General features: G+C 40.5%; 2 long non-coding RNA genes and 1 pseudogene across 2 annotated transcripts; all 3 read left to right on the top strand.

The window, feature by feature from the left end:
• Positions 1-449: 449 nt before the first annotated feature.
• On the top strand, positions 450-1,875 carry LOC116731026 (uncharacterized). The gene is made up of 2 exons (XR_004341481.1): positions 450-1,149; positions 1,815-1,875. It is a non-coding gene; the product is annotated as an uncharacterized LOC116731026 (long non-coding RNA).
• Positions 1,876-2,870: 995 nt separating this feature from the next.
• Positions 2,871-4,461, top strand: LOC116731002 (uncharacterized). Its single transcript, XR_004341455.1, has 2 exons — positions 2,871-2,922; positions 4,370-4,461. It is a non-coding gene; the product is annotated as an uncharacterized LOC116731002 (long non-coding RNA).
• A 272-nt stretch (positions 4,462-4,733) lies between these two features.
• Positions 4,734-6,183, top strand: LOC116730929 (gastrula zinc finger protein XlCGF8.2DB-like; annotated as a pseudogene).
• The last annotated feature ends 11,797 nt before the right edge of the window (positions 6,184-17,980 follow it).

Raw genomic sequence — 17,980 nt, forward strand, 5'->3', positions numbered from 1 at the left:
ATTTTTTTTTTTTTTAATAGTTGCAAGTATTTTTTTTGCATGAAACTTTTTCTATTTGTCTTAATAGGTGCACTCTACATATAAATTGAAAATCTATTCATTTTACACATTTGTACCAACCCCTACGTCTACTTTTACATAGGTACTGTTCGGGTCAATTTGACCCAGCAGTCAGGTTAGAGTGCAAAATAAGATTTTAAAAAATGTCCAATTCTATATGTTTCCTTGCAGCTATGAACCATATTTCACCACACACACACACACACACACACACACACACACACACACACACACACACACACACACCCCACCACACACATACCTGCACACCCCCACTCACACAAGCCCACTTTCTCACTACTCTCTTTACTTCACTAGGAAACTGCGAGAAAGCAGGTGTTCATGTTACGCCCCTTATGAGTAAGAACTCTATCAGTAGGGGAATAATGAAAACACGGGCACGATGTCACTGCTTTCGTCTCCAGTGATGTAATGGAGGAGCAGAAGCGTCGCGTTCCCCTACATCCGATCAGACAAAACCAATCGAAACCCGAATGATTAAACCCTCATAACTTAAAATCTAAAAGGTTGAACTTTTCAAGAATTATAACCAAACATAGCCGGAAAAGTAACATTAAAGAAAAATAGATTGTTTTTAAACTTCATTAAACTTAGGCTACCTTTTACTGTATCTGTCTGTAGCACTGAACTTGAAAGACCAAAATAATCGATCGCAGATCACTAGATCTTGTTTTCCCTTTTGGTTGTCTAAAACAGTTTTATAACCACTACATTCACACAACTTTTGATGGGAATCTTTTCTGTTCCCGTGGATAAACTCCACCCACACTGAGTGACACTCAGCAGAAGTGGAGGAAAACATAAATATTCTCTGCATGACTCATTTCTCTTGATTTTAATCAGCGGGACAATTTGACTAAGAACAGTATGTGTGTCTCAAATTGTGGAAAACTCCCTGCTGGAGCCAGCGTCGTGACGTCAGAGACATTATTGGGGATGTACCACGCGCCTGCGCGTATGCATGACTCTTGACTTTCAGTGTGCTTCGCTAGTAGACACATGCAGTTCTGTTCCAGCACCTCACTAAAATGTTGAATTCTTTGTGTGTACGTGTGCGTTGATGACAATGTAAGTACATAATTCATTTCATCCGCTTGTGTTTCTTACACGCTGCTTAGTTCGGCAACCGTGTAACCTTGGTTACCGCGAGCTCCAGCGTATTTTGATGAGGAAATGCCTATTTCTTAAATGCCTGGCTAAACGCTAATTTCTTGGTTTAACGTTACAAGAATAGTTCAGTTTGAGAGTTGTCTGGCAGTACTCTGAATTGTAGTGTTATTTCTACTGTTCTGAAGATGTTCAGGACGGTAAACTAGCTTCCAAATGTAGCATCGAGCGCTTATGGAGCCGGTATGTTCGAGTGGATAATCATTTTCTCGATCTCGCGGCGGGAAGAACCGCTTCTACCATTTGTGGTCTTTATGCGCCACCCTGTGGTCATTAAGTGTACTGCATCTATATGCTCTGTATTAACACTTTGAGTGCCTAGTTCTCACCTATATTATCCTGTTATTACTTGTTACTTGCAGTAATTCTCTTCCTTGTTACATTAATGTTACTGAAGTGTTACTGAATTGCAATTACAATTATATATATTGTTAATGTAACTGGATGTGTATATTTGATTCTACCTGAAATCGAATATTTTGCATACGTTAGAATTTGTATATGTATACGTGGAATTTAGATGTACAATATTCTAATTACTCTTTCTGTATATGTTTATCTTGCAGAGACCACACACACACACACAGACACATATGTTTATCAATAAAACCCATAACATCACCTAAAGTCGCAGCTGTTCTCTGACCGGAGCACATAGTCAGTGAGGGGGCGACTAGCCATCGACGTACACGTCCGTCACACAAATACAATTATAAAGACCACCCATTTTAAAAAAAACTGTAATATAAAATGTTTCACCAAAGATCAATTTCAAGGAAATTATAGTTTTTTTGTGTCTAGGTTTTTTTCCAGTGGACATAAAAAAAATGTAAATTCCATTTTTTATGTCCAAATGAGTAAATGAGTGGGTTGATGTTATTGATCCTTAATTGCTGAGAAATAAAAAAACACCATTGCACAAATATTGATTGAAATTATTAGTATTGGAGTTAATAATCAGATATAAATATGTTTTGGAGGGTTTTTTTTGTTTCTGACGCTATAGCATGATTAAACACTCCCCGGTTCAAATTGACCCACGAACATTTTTGCTGTACCCTAGAAACGAACATAACAGGAGGGTTAAATGAACAAGCCGGTGCTGATCGGCTCTCAATAAGCCACAGGATGGGCGGAACCAGAGGTAACTCCGAACAAAGCAGCAGCGATCATTGTGGATATACGGAAACTATAGGAAAGGTTCTGATCTGGTGGAGTGAAGAAACTGTGAAACATGTTGCGGGATGTAGGAGATACGAATCAGAAGACAATATTAACTTTGAATTTGTGGAAAACTGGAATACTAATATTGTATTTGTTTTATTTAGATAAAGTGGAAGAAAAGATTTTACGTCTTTCAAAGAGAACTGGCACTGTATGAGAAATCTTTAGATGTGATGATCGTAAGATCCACAAGGTGGCGGTAATGCAATGACATGACAGTCATAAAATCCCAAAGAAGAAGAAGAAGAAGACAAAGAAAATGGCGCATGGTCTGTTTGGTTCAATGTTCGACTGTTTCTCTAAACGAGTTTATCAACGAGCCGTTAACTGCTGCTGAAGAAACATTCACAGAGTTTAAAGAAATCATCGTCAAGTCGGAGGAAGAGATGGATGATCATCGCAGACTGCTGGATTTCTCCCGGAGGCCCCAGATAATCTTACACCGAATAGGTAGGAACCACCAGCGTTTGGATGCAGGTTAAGGTCTAAATGTCTGCACCTTTCTGTATGAGGATCATTTTAGTAAATGTTCTTTTCCCGTATAAATGTTTTGTTAACCGGTAAATAAACGCAGGAATCACAATTACGCTGTGAAAATGACTTATTGATGTAGAGAGAAAATGACCTTTTATGGCTTTTCCTCCTTTAACTAATCAAACTTACTTTTGAAAACAGGAGAAATGTGAACAATGCAGCGCAAGGTTAGTAAAGCAAACAGCATGAAACAATAATAATGTGTTAGTAGCTGTAAAATGTAATAATTTGTAATAAATAAATTGTAGTGGCGATTGTTTGTCAAACCAAACATCCTATAAAAGTTCAGTCAACAAGCCACTGCTGCACTGAGGTGATGCTTCGTACGAAGGTAAAAGAAGTTCAATGTCCAAAAAACTTGAAGATTGCTTTTATAGTTTATTTTTTCAGTTTGACAAGCAAATAACAAAGATCAAACTTTTCATTAGTGATGTGTTGAGTAATGAAGCGGGTAAGACGGAGAACTCACCTAAACCTGAGCAGTTAAAGTTTTTATTTTTTAGTAATAAATCGTTGTCCCTGGTGACATAGCGAGTAACAAGCCAATCACAACCCTCTTTTCTATTTGTTTCTAGTTTTCTTTTTGATCTAGCCATTGTTTCATACAACCAGATTAATCAGAATTTATGTATCAGAATCACAAACATTTTAAACTTGTTTATTCATTGTAAAGCTTCGTGTTGTTTTCACGTTGCCTATTTTACATATATTGTCCAGTTGATGTCACAGTAGAGCAAATGAAAGCACCGCGGTGCATCGGCTCATGAGTCGAATGATTGGATGGAGTTCCTCAGGGCTTCATGAAGCTGCATCTCACCATCACTACTTTTCATTGTTTCCTCTCCTGCTCTGGTCAAAACCCACAGGCCCAACCCAGTGCATGCTGGTCCTATACCAGTCCCTATACTTACAGAAAATGGACCCAGTTCTTAATGTCTAACTACAAAAGTAAATGACAAAACACAAAGCAACAAAAATTAAACAATTATTAACCTACAAATAAACTCTGTAAATAAACCCCAAAAATATAAAGTGAACTAAAATCAAATTTTAATACAAATAAAAGTAATGATAGTTCCAAATTAAGTAATATCTTTAAATAATAAAATTTACTCATAAATATTAACAACATTGGCAACTATTATTAATTTTATAATAAATAAAAAATATTTAATATCCATTCATTTGAGAATTCTCCAATTGTCAGCTGGATTTGTCGTCTGATCTGTCTCTCTGTCTACGCTCTTAAATTTTTCGGTGTGGGTTTTTTCATTTTTTTCATTTCTGTCGTAAACAATGAACGATTTCTCCCATTTACTTCAATAAAATAACGATTGCTTTTTAAATCTGTTTTCTTGTCCAGATTGCCTGCAGTGTAACATTTATTACCAGGAGAGGAGATCCACTCTGGACCAGGAGGAGTTGGAAGCTCTGCAGGTGAAACAAGAACAGGAAGAGGCCAGAAGATCATCAGATAAAGTGGAAGAGAAAGAAGTTTACTGCAGTCAGGGTGAAGAACAGATTGAATTTAAACAGGAGACTGATACCTTCATGGTGGTTCCTGTTGATGAGCAAACAGACCACACTGAATCAGAACCAAACAGGAACCAAGTCATCTTCCAGGAAGCTGCTGAAGCTGAGAACCAAAATCAAGAAAGAAGAAAACCTTTCTCAAGTGTCATTTGTGAAAAGCGTTTGACTTTCAAATCTGTTTTTGATGCTCACATGAGAACTCATACTGGTGAAAAGCCGTTTTCATGCGTGAATTGTAGAAAATGTTTTAGTCAAAAACAAGATTTAACTCGGCACATGATGATTCATACTGGTGAAAAGCTGTTTTCATGTGTGACCTGTGGAAAAAGTTTTAGTGGAAAATGGAATTTATCTCAGCACATGAGGATTCACACTGGTGAAAAGCTGTTTTCATGTGTGACCTGTGGAAGAAGTTTTACTCAAAAACACGTTTTAACTCGGCACATGAGGATTCACACTGGTGAAAAGCTGTTTTCATGTGTGACCTGTGGAAGAAGTTTTCTTCAAAAACAGCATTTATCTCGGCACATGATGATTCATACTGGTGAGAAGCCGTTTTCATGCGTGACCTGTGGAAGAAGTTTTACTCAAAAACATGATTTAACTCATCATGTCATGATTCATACTGGTGAAAAGCCGTTTTTATGTGTGACCTGTGGGAAAAGTTTTCTTCAAAAACAGCATTTATCTCGGCACATGATGATTCATACTGGTGAAAAGCCGTTTTCATGCATGACCTGTGGAAAAAGTTTTACTCTAAAACATGCTTTAACTATGCACATGAAGATTCACACTGGTGAAAAGCCGTTTTCATGTGTGACCTGTGGGAAAAGTTTTATTCGAAAACACAATTTAAGTAAGCACATGATGATTCACACAGGTGAAAAGCCGTTTTCATGTGTGAATTGTGGAAAATGTTTTAGTCAGAAACACGATTTAACTCGGCACATGAGGTTTCACACTGGTGAAAAGCCATTTTCATGTGTGACCTGTGGAAAAAGTTTTAGTGGAAACAGAATTTATCTATTCATATGAGGACTCACACAGGTGAAAAGCTGTTTTCATGTGTGACCTGTGGAAAAAGTTTTCTTCAAAAACAGCATTTATCTCAGCACATGATGATTCATACTGGTGAAAAGCCGTTTTCATGTGTGACCTGTGGGAAAAGTTTTTGTCAAAAACACAATTTATCTATTCACATGAGGACTCACACTGGTGAAAGGCCGTTTTCATGTGTGACCTGTGGAAAAAGTTTTAGTGAAAAACAGAATTTATCTATTCACATGAGGACTCACACTGGTGAAAAGCCTTTTTCATGTGGAAACTGTGGAAAAGGTTTTTTTTTACAAAGTTAGTTTAAATCGGCACATGATGACTCACAGAGGCGACAAGCCGTAGCAGTGTTTTACATGTGTGTCCTGTGTTGAGGTTCACTATTAAATTGATTTGGTTAAAAACTAGAATTAAATACTGGAGAGATTTCATGTCTATAAAGCATCTTGACATTAGGATACGTAGAGATGTGAAGCAATTTCCTTGAGAGATGCTTTGTTTTTTTTCTGGCATATTCTGTAGCAACAATAATGACAAACTGTATTGTTGTTATATAAACCATTCAATAAAATGACATGGATTATAACAAAATTGGGTGATAAATTGTACTAGGTGGCATTTAATGCCCTTATGGCTACTGGGTATAAACTGATCTTCAGTCTGTTTGTCTTTGTTTTATTGCTCCTCTATCTGCAGCCAGTTGGAACAAATTGTAACCTGGGTGTGAGGAGTCTTAAAATGTTCTTGGCTTTCCTGAGGCAACGGACCTGTGGAGTTCCTCGAGAGAAGGCAGAGAGTAGTCGATAGTCCTCTGGGCAGATTTTATGATTCTCTGGAGAGGCTTCCTCTGTGCTGCTTTGCAGCTGGAGAACCACGCAGAGGCAATAGCAGAAAACGTCTCTTAGAGGTACCTCCTAAATTACACGGGGAGGCAGCCATTTTGGGTCAAGGGGCAAATTTTGGCCATTTTTCACTTTTATTCAAGTCAAACTTTAACAAACTCCTCCTATGGATTTCGACCTATTGGCTTCATTCTTGGCCAGGATGCAGGTAATGAGTGGGGCTTTAAAAGTTATCAAAAAAATTCACTTTTTGTATATGTTCAGGTTGCGTGGTAGATTGGCGAATTTGGCGTACTCGCCAACCCAAACAAAACGTTATGACTTTCACTTAAAAAGATCAATTGGCACCAAACTTGGCATGAATGATCCAGGTTGGATCCCTGACAATCCTATGTCTTCATAATCTGACGTCATCTAATATCAAGGTGGAATAACATCCCCACATAAACTCCCAGGTGCATCAAACTTCATTTGTATCATCACAGACCAGGGCTCATCACATTCACATGGCCAATTAGTGACATCAACACAAGCCCTACACCTTTCAACAGGAAGTCAGTGTTTTCCCACTCTTTTTCTTCCCTTTACTCGGCGGTTCATGCAGATTTCAACCTGTGTTTAATGAAGTAGAACAACATGATGGTAAATCCTTCTCTCAACACTGGCTGGCAGCAGCATGTGGATGTGGCTGAATGATGAATACTAACCCATCGCTGTTTGCACCTTTATCTCAAAATCATACATGCATCATTGTATTTGCACTAAACTTGTTATGATTGACCTTGGTTAACCTCTTAAGAACCCAATGGCATTAAATTGTCATTTCACTCCACTGCGCCCCCTAGGTTATTTCAACAGCGGTATCTCCTTTTTACATCAACCGATTTGCACCAGATTTTTTGTGCATCATCAGGAAGCACTGCTGAACACATCAGTGTATAACGGACAGGTGTGGGAACTGTGTGAGAGCGTTGACGGTGGCGCTGATGGAGCTCACGTGGTTTTGCATTGGTGAAATAAGAACATGTTTAGTTTACATTCAAGGATGTACTTACAGCCAGGCCCTAGCCATACAGGACACAGTCTTTCATCCCTGTTACCTTTTCCCTTTTGGAAGTTATAACAGTAACAACCTGAAGAACTCTATGATGGAAGAAAACTTTGAACTTAGTGTTCCCTTGCCCGGATGTGGGTCACCGGTGCCCCACTCTGGAGCCAGGCCTGGAGGGGGGGTACAATGGCGAGTGCCTGGTGACTGGGCTTTTATCAATGCTCGAGCTTTATTTGCAACAGTTGACAGAATCACAAACCCTCCTGTGATGTTACCGCCTGAATTCCAATGTATTGCTGCCTGCAACCAGTTTTCTAGGTTCTTTTCAGAGAAAATTCAAAAAATCAGAGGATTAATCTGTACATCTAATATAAAGTCAGTACCAATGCTGTGCCCAAACAAAACAAATACAGGAAAAATGACCCAATTTCAACTACTTAATTATAAAACCCTACAGGAAATTATAAGTCAGCTAAGCTCCAGTTCCTGCTGTCTGGATGTTTTACCCACAAATTCTTTAAGAAAGTCCTGCCTGTTATTGCTTCTGATCTGATCCAAATAGTAAACTCATCGCTCTCATCAGGTGTTTTCCCCCAGGCTTTGAAAACAGCAGTAATCAACCACTTATAAAAAAGAACAATCTGGACAAATCACTAATGCAGAATTACAGGCCGATCTCCAACCTCCCATTCATCAGCAAAGTTATTGAAAAAGTTCTGTGTAAACAATTAACTAGCTTCTTAACTATAACCAACCTCTTTGACTCCTTCCAGTCTGGTTTCCATGGTTACCACAGCACGGAGACCGCCCTCGTAAAAGTGTTCAATGACATCCATATAAATACGGACTGTGGCAGAACCACAGTGCTGGTTCTGTTGGACCTCAGTGCAGCTTTTGACACTGTTGACCATGACATATTACTGAATCGACTGGAGAGTTGGGTCGGACTCTCCGGTCCAGTGCTTAACTGGTTTGAATCCTACATAAAGAACAGGGATTTCTTTGTTTCAATTGAAAACTTTTCATCAAAGAGGTCAAAGGTCACATGTGGGGTACCCCCAAGGTTCAATCCTAGGACCCCTTTTATTCAATATTTATATGCTCCCACTAGCTCAGGTTATAACAGGAAATAATATTAGCTACCATAACTATGCAGATGACACACAGCTCTACATTACGATGTCACCAGGTGACCTTTGACCCCAGCCAATCACTGAACAGATGCTTAGAACAGATAAATGTGTGGATGTGCCAAAACTTTCTCCAGCTGAACAGAAACAAAACTGAAGTTATATTTTTGGACCTAAAGAGGAACGATCTAGAGTCAATGCACAGCTTCAGTTATTACAACTGAAAACCAGCGATCAGGCCCGAAACCTGGGAGTAGTGATGGACTCTGACCTGAACCTGCAGAGCCACATAAAGACAGTTACAAAGTCGGCCTTCTATCACCTGAAGAACATTTCCAGGATTAAAGGACTAATGTCTCAGCCAGATCTAGAGAAACTCATCCATGCGTTCATCTTCAGTCGTATTGATTATTGCAACAGCGTCTTCACAGGTCTGTCCAACAAATCAATCAAACAGCTGCAGCTGATCCAGAATGCTGCTGCTTGTGTTCTCACTAAACCAGGAAGGTAGAGCACATAACACAGTTTTAAAGTCCCTACACTGGCTCCCTGTAGCTCAAAGAATAGACTTTAAAATACTGTTGTTAGTTTATAAATCACTGAACGGCTTAGCACCACAATACATTAAAGATATGCTTTTATTGTATCAACCTTCCAGACCTCTCAGGTCTTCCGGTTCTGGTCTGCTCTGCATCCCCAGAACCAGAACCAAACGAGGAGAAGCAGCTTTCAGCATCTATGCACCACAAAGTTGGAACAAACTTCCAGAAAACTGTAAAACAGCTGAAACACTGACTTCTTTTAAATCTCAACTGAAAACCCACCTGTTTAGAATTGTATTTGAAACATAATCAATTACAAATTATTGATGTAACTTGACTTAATGATTGATTATTCTGTGTTTGTAATGATGTAAAGCACTTTGAAATGCCTTGCTGCTGAAATGTGCTATACAAATAAAATTTGATTGATTGATTGATTATCCATGGAGCCCGGCCCGGCTCAGCCCCAAAGAGGAGACATGGTCCCCCCTCCCATGGGCCCATCACATGTGAGAGGGGCAAAAGGGGTCGGGTGCAGTGTGTGATGGATGCCTGCCGACACAGTGATTAGACATAAATGTAATTATATTTGTATAGACATAAAATATTGTGGATCTCACCATAAGGTTTTCTACAGTTTAACAGGTGGTTTCATCAGATTCATTTACCATGACATTTCTCATGTTGCATTCTAGTTTAGGACTATATTTCTATATAAACACAAATGCTTTAATACATAAATCTATTAGTTAACAGTGATACTAGATACTCAGAAAGGGCCCCAGGCTACTTTACTCCCTAATAGTTTAATAGAGTGGTACAAATCATTCCCGGAATAAGACAACTCTAAGTAAGCAAAAATAATAATGTTTTTAAGAGTAAGCTGTAGCAGTTTGTATGTGTTCAATTTAAGAGTAAGTAAATAAAAGTTGTTTTCTCCTCTGATACATTTTCATTCTTACTATGTCCTATAGTTGTATTTACTTTAATTTCAACAGCGAGGATATGCTAACAAAGGAATCAAGTACCTTAAGTTGCGCTACCCATGTATATTTAATAGGAAGGAATCTGATGGATCCTTCCTATTAAATCCTTAGAGGGGGGTACTGGAGAGTGCTCCTCCTGGGGACTCCCTTGTTCTACTGGGGGACTTCAACGCTCACGTGGGCAATGACAGTGAGACCTGGAGGGGCGTGGTTGGGAGGAACGGCCCCCCCGATCTGAACTCGAATGGTGTTCTGTTGTTGGACTTCTGTGCTCGTCATGGATTGTCCATATCGAACACCATGTTCAGGCATAAGGGTGTTCATATGTGCACTTGGCACCAGGACACGCTAGGCCGCAGTTCGATGATCGACTTTGTCGTTGTTTCATTGGATCTGCGGCCCATGTCTTGGACACTCGGGTGAAGAGAGGTGCGGAGCTGTCCACTGACCACTACCTGATGGTGGTGGGGGAGGAAGCCGGTCAGACCTGGCAGGCCCAAATGTGTTGTGAGGGTCTGCTGGGAACGTCTGGCGGAATCCCCTGTGAGACGGAGCTTTAACTCCCATCTCCGGCAAAACTTTGAACACGTCCCGGGGAGGTGGGGGACATGGAGTCTGAGTGGACTGTGTTCCGTGCCTCCATTGTCGAGGCGGCCGGTCGGAACTGTGGCCGCAAGGTTGTCGGTGCCTGTCGCGGCGGCAACCCTCGTACCCGTTGGTGGACACCTTCGGTGAGGGATGCCGTCAGGCTGAAAGAAAGAGTCCTACCAGGCCTTTTTGGCCTGTGGGACTCCGGAAGCAGCTGATGGGTACCGGCAGGCGAAGCGGCATGCGGCTCGGGTGGTTGCTGAGGCAAAAACTCGGGCGTGGGAGGAGTTTGGAGAGGCCATGGAGAAAGACTTCCGTACGGCTTCGAAGCGATTCTGGTCCACCATCCGGCATCTCGGGGGGGGGGGGGGGGGGGGGGGGGAAGCAGTGCGGCACCAACACTGTTTATAGTGGAGATGGTGTGCTGCTGACCTCTACTCGGGACGTTGTGGGCCGGTGGGCAGAGTACTTCGAAGACCTCCTCAATCCCACCAACATGCCTTCTATTGAAGAAGCTGAGCCTGGGGACTCTGGGTTGGGCTCTCCAATCTCTGGGGACGAGGTCGCCGAGGTGGTTAAAAAGCTCCTCGGTGGCAAGGCCTGGGGGTGGATGAGATCCGCCCGGAGTTCCTTAAGGCTCTGGATGTTGTAGGGTTGTGTTGGCTGATGCGACTCTGCAATATCGCATTGACATCGGGGGGCAGTTCCCCTGGACTGGCAGACCGGGGTGGTGGTCCCCCTGTTCAAAAAGGGGGACCGGAGGGTGTGCTCCATTACAGAGGGGTCACACTCTTAAGCCTCCCTGGCAAGGTCTATTCAGGGGTCCTGGAGAGGAGGGTCCGTCGGATAGTCGAACCTTGGATCCAGGAAGAGCAGTGTGGTTTTCGTCCTGGTCGTGGAACACTGGACCAGCTCTACACCCTCAGCAGGGTCCTGGAGGGTGCATGGGAGTTCGCCCAACCAGTCTACATGTGTTTTGTGGACTTGGAGAAGGCGTTCGACCGTGTCCCTCGGGGAGCCCTGTGGGGGGTTCTCCGGGAGTATGGGGTACCGGGCCCTTTGATACGGGCTGTCAGGTCCCTGTATGACCGGTGTCAGAGTCTGGTCCGCATTGCCGGCAGTAAGTCGGGCTCATTTCCGGTGAGAGTTGGACTCTGCCAGGGCTGCCCTTTGTCACCGATTCTGTTCATTACTTTCATGGACAGAATTTCTAGGCGCAGCCAAGGTGTTGAGGGGATCCGATTTGGTGGCCTTAGGATCTCGTCTCTGCTTTTTGCAGACGATGTGGTCCTACTGGCCTCATCAGGTCATGATCTGCAGCTCTCGCTGGAGCGGTTCGCAGCCGAGTGTGAAGCGGCCGGGATGGGGATCAGTGCCTCCAAATCCGAGGCCATGGTCTTGAGCCGGAAAAGGGTAGAGTGCCTTCTCCGGGTCAAGGGGGGTGTCCTGCCCCAGGTGGAGGAGTTCAAGTATCTCGGGATCTTGTTCACGAATGGGGGAAGAAGGGAGCGGGAGATCGACAGGCGGATTGGCGCAGCGTCTGCTGTCAAGCGGGCGCTGTACCGGTCTGTCGTGGTGAAGAGAGAGCTGAGCCAAAAAGCGAAGCTCTCGATTTACCGGTCGATCTACGTTCCCACCCTCATCTATGGTCATGAGCTTTGGGTCATGACCAAAAGAACGAGATCGCGGATACAAGCGGCCGAAATGGGTTTTCTCCGTAGGGTGGCTGGGCTCTCCCTTAGAGATAGGGTGAGAAGCTCAGTCATCTGGGAGGGACTCAGAGTAGAGCCGCTGCTCCTTCACATCGAGAGGAGCCAGTTGAGGTGGCTTGGGCATCTGGTCAGGATGCCTCCTGGACGCCTCCCTGGTGAGGTGTTCCAGGCACGTCCCACCGGGAGGAGGCCCCGGGGAAGACCCAGGACACGCTGGAGAGACTATGTCTCTCGGCTGGCCTGGGAACGCCTCGGGATTCCCCCGGAAGAGCTGGAAGAAGTGGCCGGGGAGAGGGAAGTCTGGGCCTCCCTTCTGAAGCTGCTACCCCCGGGACCGACCTCGGATAAGCGGAAGAAGATGGATGGATGGATGGATGGATGGATGGATGGATGGATGGATGGATGGATGGATGGATGGATGGATGGATGGATCTGATGGAGGGTTTTTGTGAAAACATGTATATTGGACAGTTAACAGGCTGGAAAATCGAAAAATTTTAGAAAAGTTTTTGCTAACCATAATTGTTCCATTCTACACATTCTTCAATCCCTACTGACCTTTTCTAGTCTGAGAGAAGATACATCCAATTGCAAGCCCACAGTATGCCTGATTTTAGCATTGATGCTACATATAACTCGTTTAGACATGAGTCTTTACACTAATCTACAGTACAGACCAAAAGTTTGGACACACCTTCTAATTCAATGGGTTTTCTTTATTTTCATGACTATTTATAAGGCAAGAAATCCCACTTATTAACCTGACAGGGGTCACCTATGAAGTGAAAACCATTTCAGGTGACTACCTCTTGAAGCTCATCAAGAAAATGCAGAGTGTGTGCAAAGCAGTAATCACAGCAAAAGGTTGCTACTTTGAAGAAACTAGAATATAAGGGGTATTTTCAGTTGTTTTAAACTTTTTTGTTCAGTGCATATTCCACATGTGTTATTCATAGTTTTGATGCCTTCAGTGTGAATCTACAATGTCAATAGTCATGAAAATAAAGGAAACTCATTGAATTAAAAGATGTGTCCAAACTTTTGGTCTGTACTGTATATGGTCTAAAAGTGATCTAAGCTTAGATTTAAAACTTATAAGATGATAAGTTTCTCTTTAAAACAAAATGACATTGTAACTGATGCTGTTATTTGTAAAATTATATTAACCAGTTCAACTCCACCTATGTAATAGCTTAATGAATAAATAAAAAATAATTACTTTTAAAATTCATTATAAATTAATTTTCATACATTGATTGTTCTTGATTTTAGAAAGTATGGTTGATTATTATTGTCTTCAGTAATTTAGTGTTTCTGTTGTCTTAGTTATATTTTTCTCTTTTCTGCTGCAGCTGTTTTCTATTATAGATCACCATGTTTCTAATGCTGGAACTAATTTAACCTCCACACATAGATATATTATTAGTGTCTTAGAAAGTAAGTAGAACATTTGCCTTTCCTGTGAAAATGTCGTGTTAGTGCTGAATGTTACTGCTGAAAATTGTAGAAACATTTGAGTTCAACTGCAGAACACTTGCTGAAATGAAATGAGTAGAAGCAGCAGAAAAAAGTTAAACAGTGCAAATCTGTCAGCTAAACTGAATAATTTAAAATCAGTACCAACATCCCTGCTTAAAACTTTAAATATTGCATAGAAATGCTTGCAAAAGTAAAGTATAAAGTCATATATTGAATAATAGAACTGCTCTAATTCCAAAACTACAACAACTACATATTTCAAACCTGGACTGGATTATTCTGCTCTAAAAGCAGAATATTTTAATCCATGTTTGGGATTAGTGAAACCTTTACGTGATTTGTGAAACTTCACTAAAGTTTAAATTACTATTCACACTTGTTCCATGAAGTTTTTTCCAATTCTAATTCAAAACCACTTTATTAATCCCTATGGGAAATTAAATGTTGGTGTAACTCATTAATTCTTCAAAAAATTATTGTAGATGGAGATGGCTGTTGGAAGGAAAGACCTTCTGCAGCCGTCTGTTAAGTGAAGTTTCACAAATCAGATAAAAGTTTTACAAATCAGAAACATGGTTTTAAATATTCTGCTTTTAGTTGAGAATAATTTAATTTAGGTTTGAAGTATCTAGGTGTTGTAGTTTTGGAATTAGAGCAAATCTCATGTGATCGAGACCTAAAAAGGGGTAAAAATTGCCCTTTATTGCGGTCGACTATTGTGGCAAATAAGTCTAAGTAAGTAAGTAAGTAAGTATCCTCTGGTCTGGAAGAATAGGAGTCTAAAACGTAGTTGCTAAGGTAGTTTTTTCTGGACTTTAAGTTTGTTCTAATCCCTGTTTTGGGTTAGACGTCTGGGTTGCTAGATAATTATAAGTATTCTTTGGACTTTCTAAGTATGCTCTAAATTTGTAAAAGTAATGAGTACTCTTCAGTTTCTAAGTAATAATAAAAACTAAATGTTCCTGTTCTGGAAAAAAAAAATTCTGGATTCCAAGTTTGTTCTAATTCCTTTTCTGGGTTAAAATGAGTACTCCGCAGTTTCTAATAATATTTTCTTGATAGTGTCAGAGTCTCACTGAGGAAAAAACTGCGTTAGGTTTTCTATCACTTTATTATATAACTGCTATAACTGATGTATGTTTGCATATAAAATAAAACAATAGAATTTAATTTACAATTTTTATGTCTTCGTGTCATGAGGTAGATCTCAGCCGGCTGGTGAGAGAAAAAGTAGATCTTGGTCTCAAAAGGTTTGGGCGCCACTAATCTGGGCCAACGCACCACCTTCAATCCTCAGAGGTAAAAAAGAAATAAATACAAACTATTATTAAAATACCGGTAGAAAATTCAAATAGATAAAACCGTTAAAAGTCATTTACACTCGACCACCAGCACCGCACAATTCAGTGAACAAGCCGGTGCTGATCGACTCTCAATAAGCCACAGGATGGGCGGAACCAGCGGTAACTCCGAACAAAGCAGCAGCGATCATTGTGGATATACGGAAACTATAGGAAAGGTTCTGATCTGGTGGAGTGAAGAAACTGTGAAACATGTTGCGGGATGTAGGAGATACGAATCAGAAGACAATATTAACTTTGGATTTGTGGAAAACTGGAATACTAATATTGTATTTGTTTTATTTAGATAAAGTGGAAGAAAAGATTTTACGTTTTTCAAAGAGAACTGGCACTGTATGAGAAATCTTTAGATGTGATGATCGTAAGATCCACAAGGTGGCGGTAATGCAATGACATGAATGAACGACAGTCATAAAATCCCAAAGAAGAAGAAGAAGAAGACAAAGAAAATGGCGCATGGTCTGTTTGGTTGAATGTTCGACTGTTTCTCTAAACGAGTTTATCAACGAGCCGTTAACTGCTGCTGAAGAAACATTCACAGAGTTTAAAGAAATCATCGTCAAGTCGGAGGAAGAGATGGATGATCATCGCAGACTGCTGGATTTCTCCCGGAGGCCCCAGATAATCTTACACCGAATAGGTAGGAACCACCAGCGTTTGGATGCAGGTTAAGGTCTAAATGTCTGCACCTTTCTGTATGAGGATCATTTTAGTAAATGTTCTTTTCCCGTATAAATGTTTTGTTAACCGGTAAATGAACGCAGGAATCACAATTACGCTGTGAAAATGGCTTATTGATGTAGAAATAAAATGACCTTTTTATGGCTTTTCCTCCTTTAACTAATCAAACTTACTTTTGGAAACAGGAGAAATGTGAACAATGCAGCGCAAGGTTAGTAAAGCAAACAGCATGAAACAATAATAGTGTGTTAGTAGCTGTAAAATGTAATAATTTGTAATAAATAAATTGTAGTGGCGATTGTTTGTCAAACCAAACATCCTATAAAAGTTCAGTCAACAAGCCACTGCTGCACTGAGGTGATGCTTCGTACGAAGGTAAAAGAAGTTCAATGTCCAAAAAACTTGAAAATTGCTTTTATAGTTTATTTTTTCAGTTTGACAAGCAAATAACAAAGATCAAATTTTTCATTAGTGATGTGTTGAGTAATGAAGCGGGTAAGACAGAGAACTCACCTAAACCTGAGCAGTTAAAGTTTTTATTTTTTAGTAATAAATCGTTGTCCCTGGTGACATAGCGAGTAACAAGCCAATCACAACCCTCTTTTCTATTTGTTTCTAGTTTTCTTTTGGATCCAGCCATTGTTTCATACAACCAGATTAATCAGAATTTATGTATCAGAATCACAAACATTTTAAACTTGTTTATTCATTGTAAAGCTTCGTGTTGTTTTCACGTTGCCTATTTTACATATATTGTCCAGTTGATGTCACAGTAGAGCAAATGAAGCACCGCGGTGCATCGGCTCATGAGTCGAATGATTGGATGGAGTTCCTCAGGGTTTCATGAAGCTGCATCTCACCATCACTACTTTTCATTGTTTCCTCTCCTGCTCTGGTCAAAACCCACAGGCCCAACCCAGTGCATGCTGGTCCTATACCAGTCCCTATACTTACAGAAAATGGACCCACAGTTCTTAATGTCTAACTTAGAAAAGTTAATAACAAACACAAAGCAACAAAAACTAAACAGCTATTAACCTACAAATAAACTCATGTTTATAAATAAACCATAAAGATATAAAGTGAACTAAAGTAAAATTTCAATATAATTCAAAGTAATAAAATAAATAGTATCTTGAAATAATAAAATTTGCAGGTAAATATTAACAATAATCCCTACTACAATTAATTTTGTAATAAAATATTTTTTTTCATATCCGTTAATTTGAGAATTCCCCAAATGTCAGCTGGATATATCGACTGATCTGTATCTCTGTCTACGCTCTTGAGTTTTCAAGGTGTTTTTTTTTTTTTGTTCATTTCTGTCTTAAACGATGAACAATTACTCGTATTTACTTCAGAAAAGGTACCAATTACTCTTTCTCTGTTTTCTTCTCCAGATTGCCTGCAGTGTAACGTTTATAACCAGGAGAGGAGATCCACTCTGCACCAGGAGGAGTTGGAACCTGTGCAGGTGAAACAAGAACAGGAAGAGCCAGAAGATCATCAGATAAAAGAAGAGCAGGAGGATCTAAAACACCAGCAGATAAAAGTGGAAGAGAAAGAAGTTTACTGCAGTCAGGGTGAAGAACAGATTGAATTAAAACAGGAGACTGATACCTGCATGGTGGTTCCTGTTGATGAGCAAGCAGACCACACTGAATCAGAACCAAACAGGAACCAAGTCATCTTCCAGGAAACTGCTGAAGCTGAGAACCAAAATCAGGAAAGAAGAAAACCTTTCTCATGTGTCATCTGTAAAAAGCGTTTGTCTTTCAAATCTGTTTTTGATGCTCACATGAAAACTCATACGGGTCAAAAGCCGTTTTCATGTGTGACCTGTTTAAAAAGTTTTATTCGAAAACGGGCTTTAACTCAGCACATGATGATTCATACTGGTGAAAAGCCGTTTTCATGTGTGACCTGTGGAAAAAGTTTTAGTCGAAAACAGCATTTAACTGGACACATGAGAAACTCATACAGGTGAAAAGCCGTTTTCATGTGTGACCTGTGGAA

The sequence above is a fragment of the Xiphophorus hellerii genome, chromosome 13 (assembly GCF_003331165.1).
Source record: "Xiphophorus hellerii strain 12219 chromosome 13, Xiphophorus_hellerii-4.1, whole genome shotgun sequence".
In the NCBI taxonomy this organism is placed as follows: domain Eukaryota; kingdom Metazoa; phylum Chordata; class Actinopteri; order Cyprinodontiformes; family Poeciliidae; genus Xiphophorus; species Xiphophorus hellerii.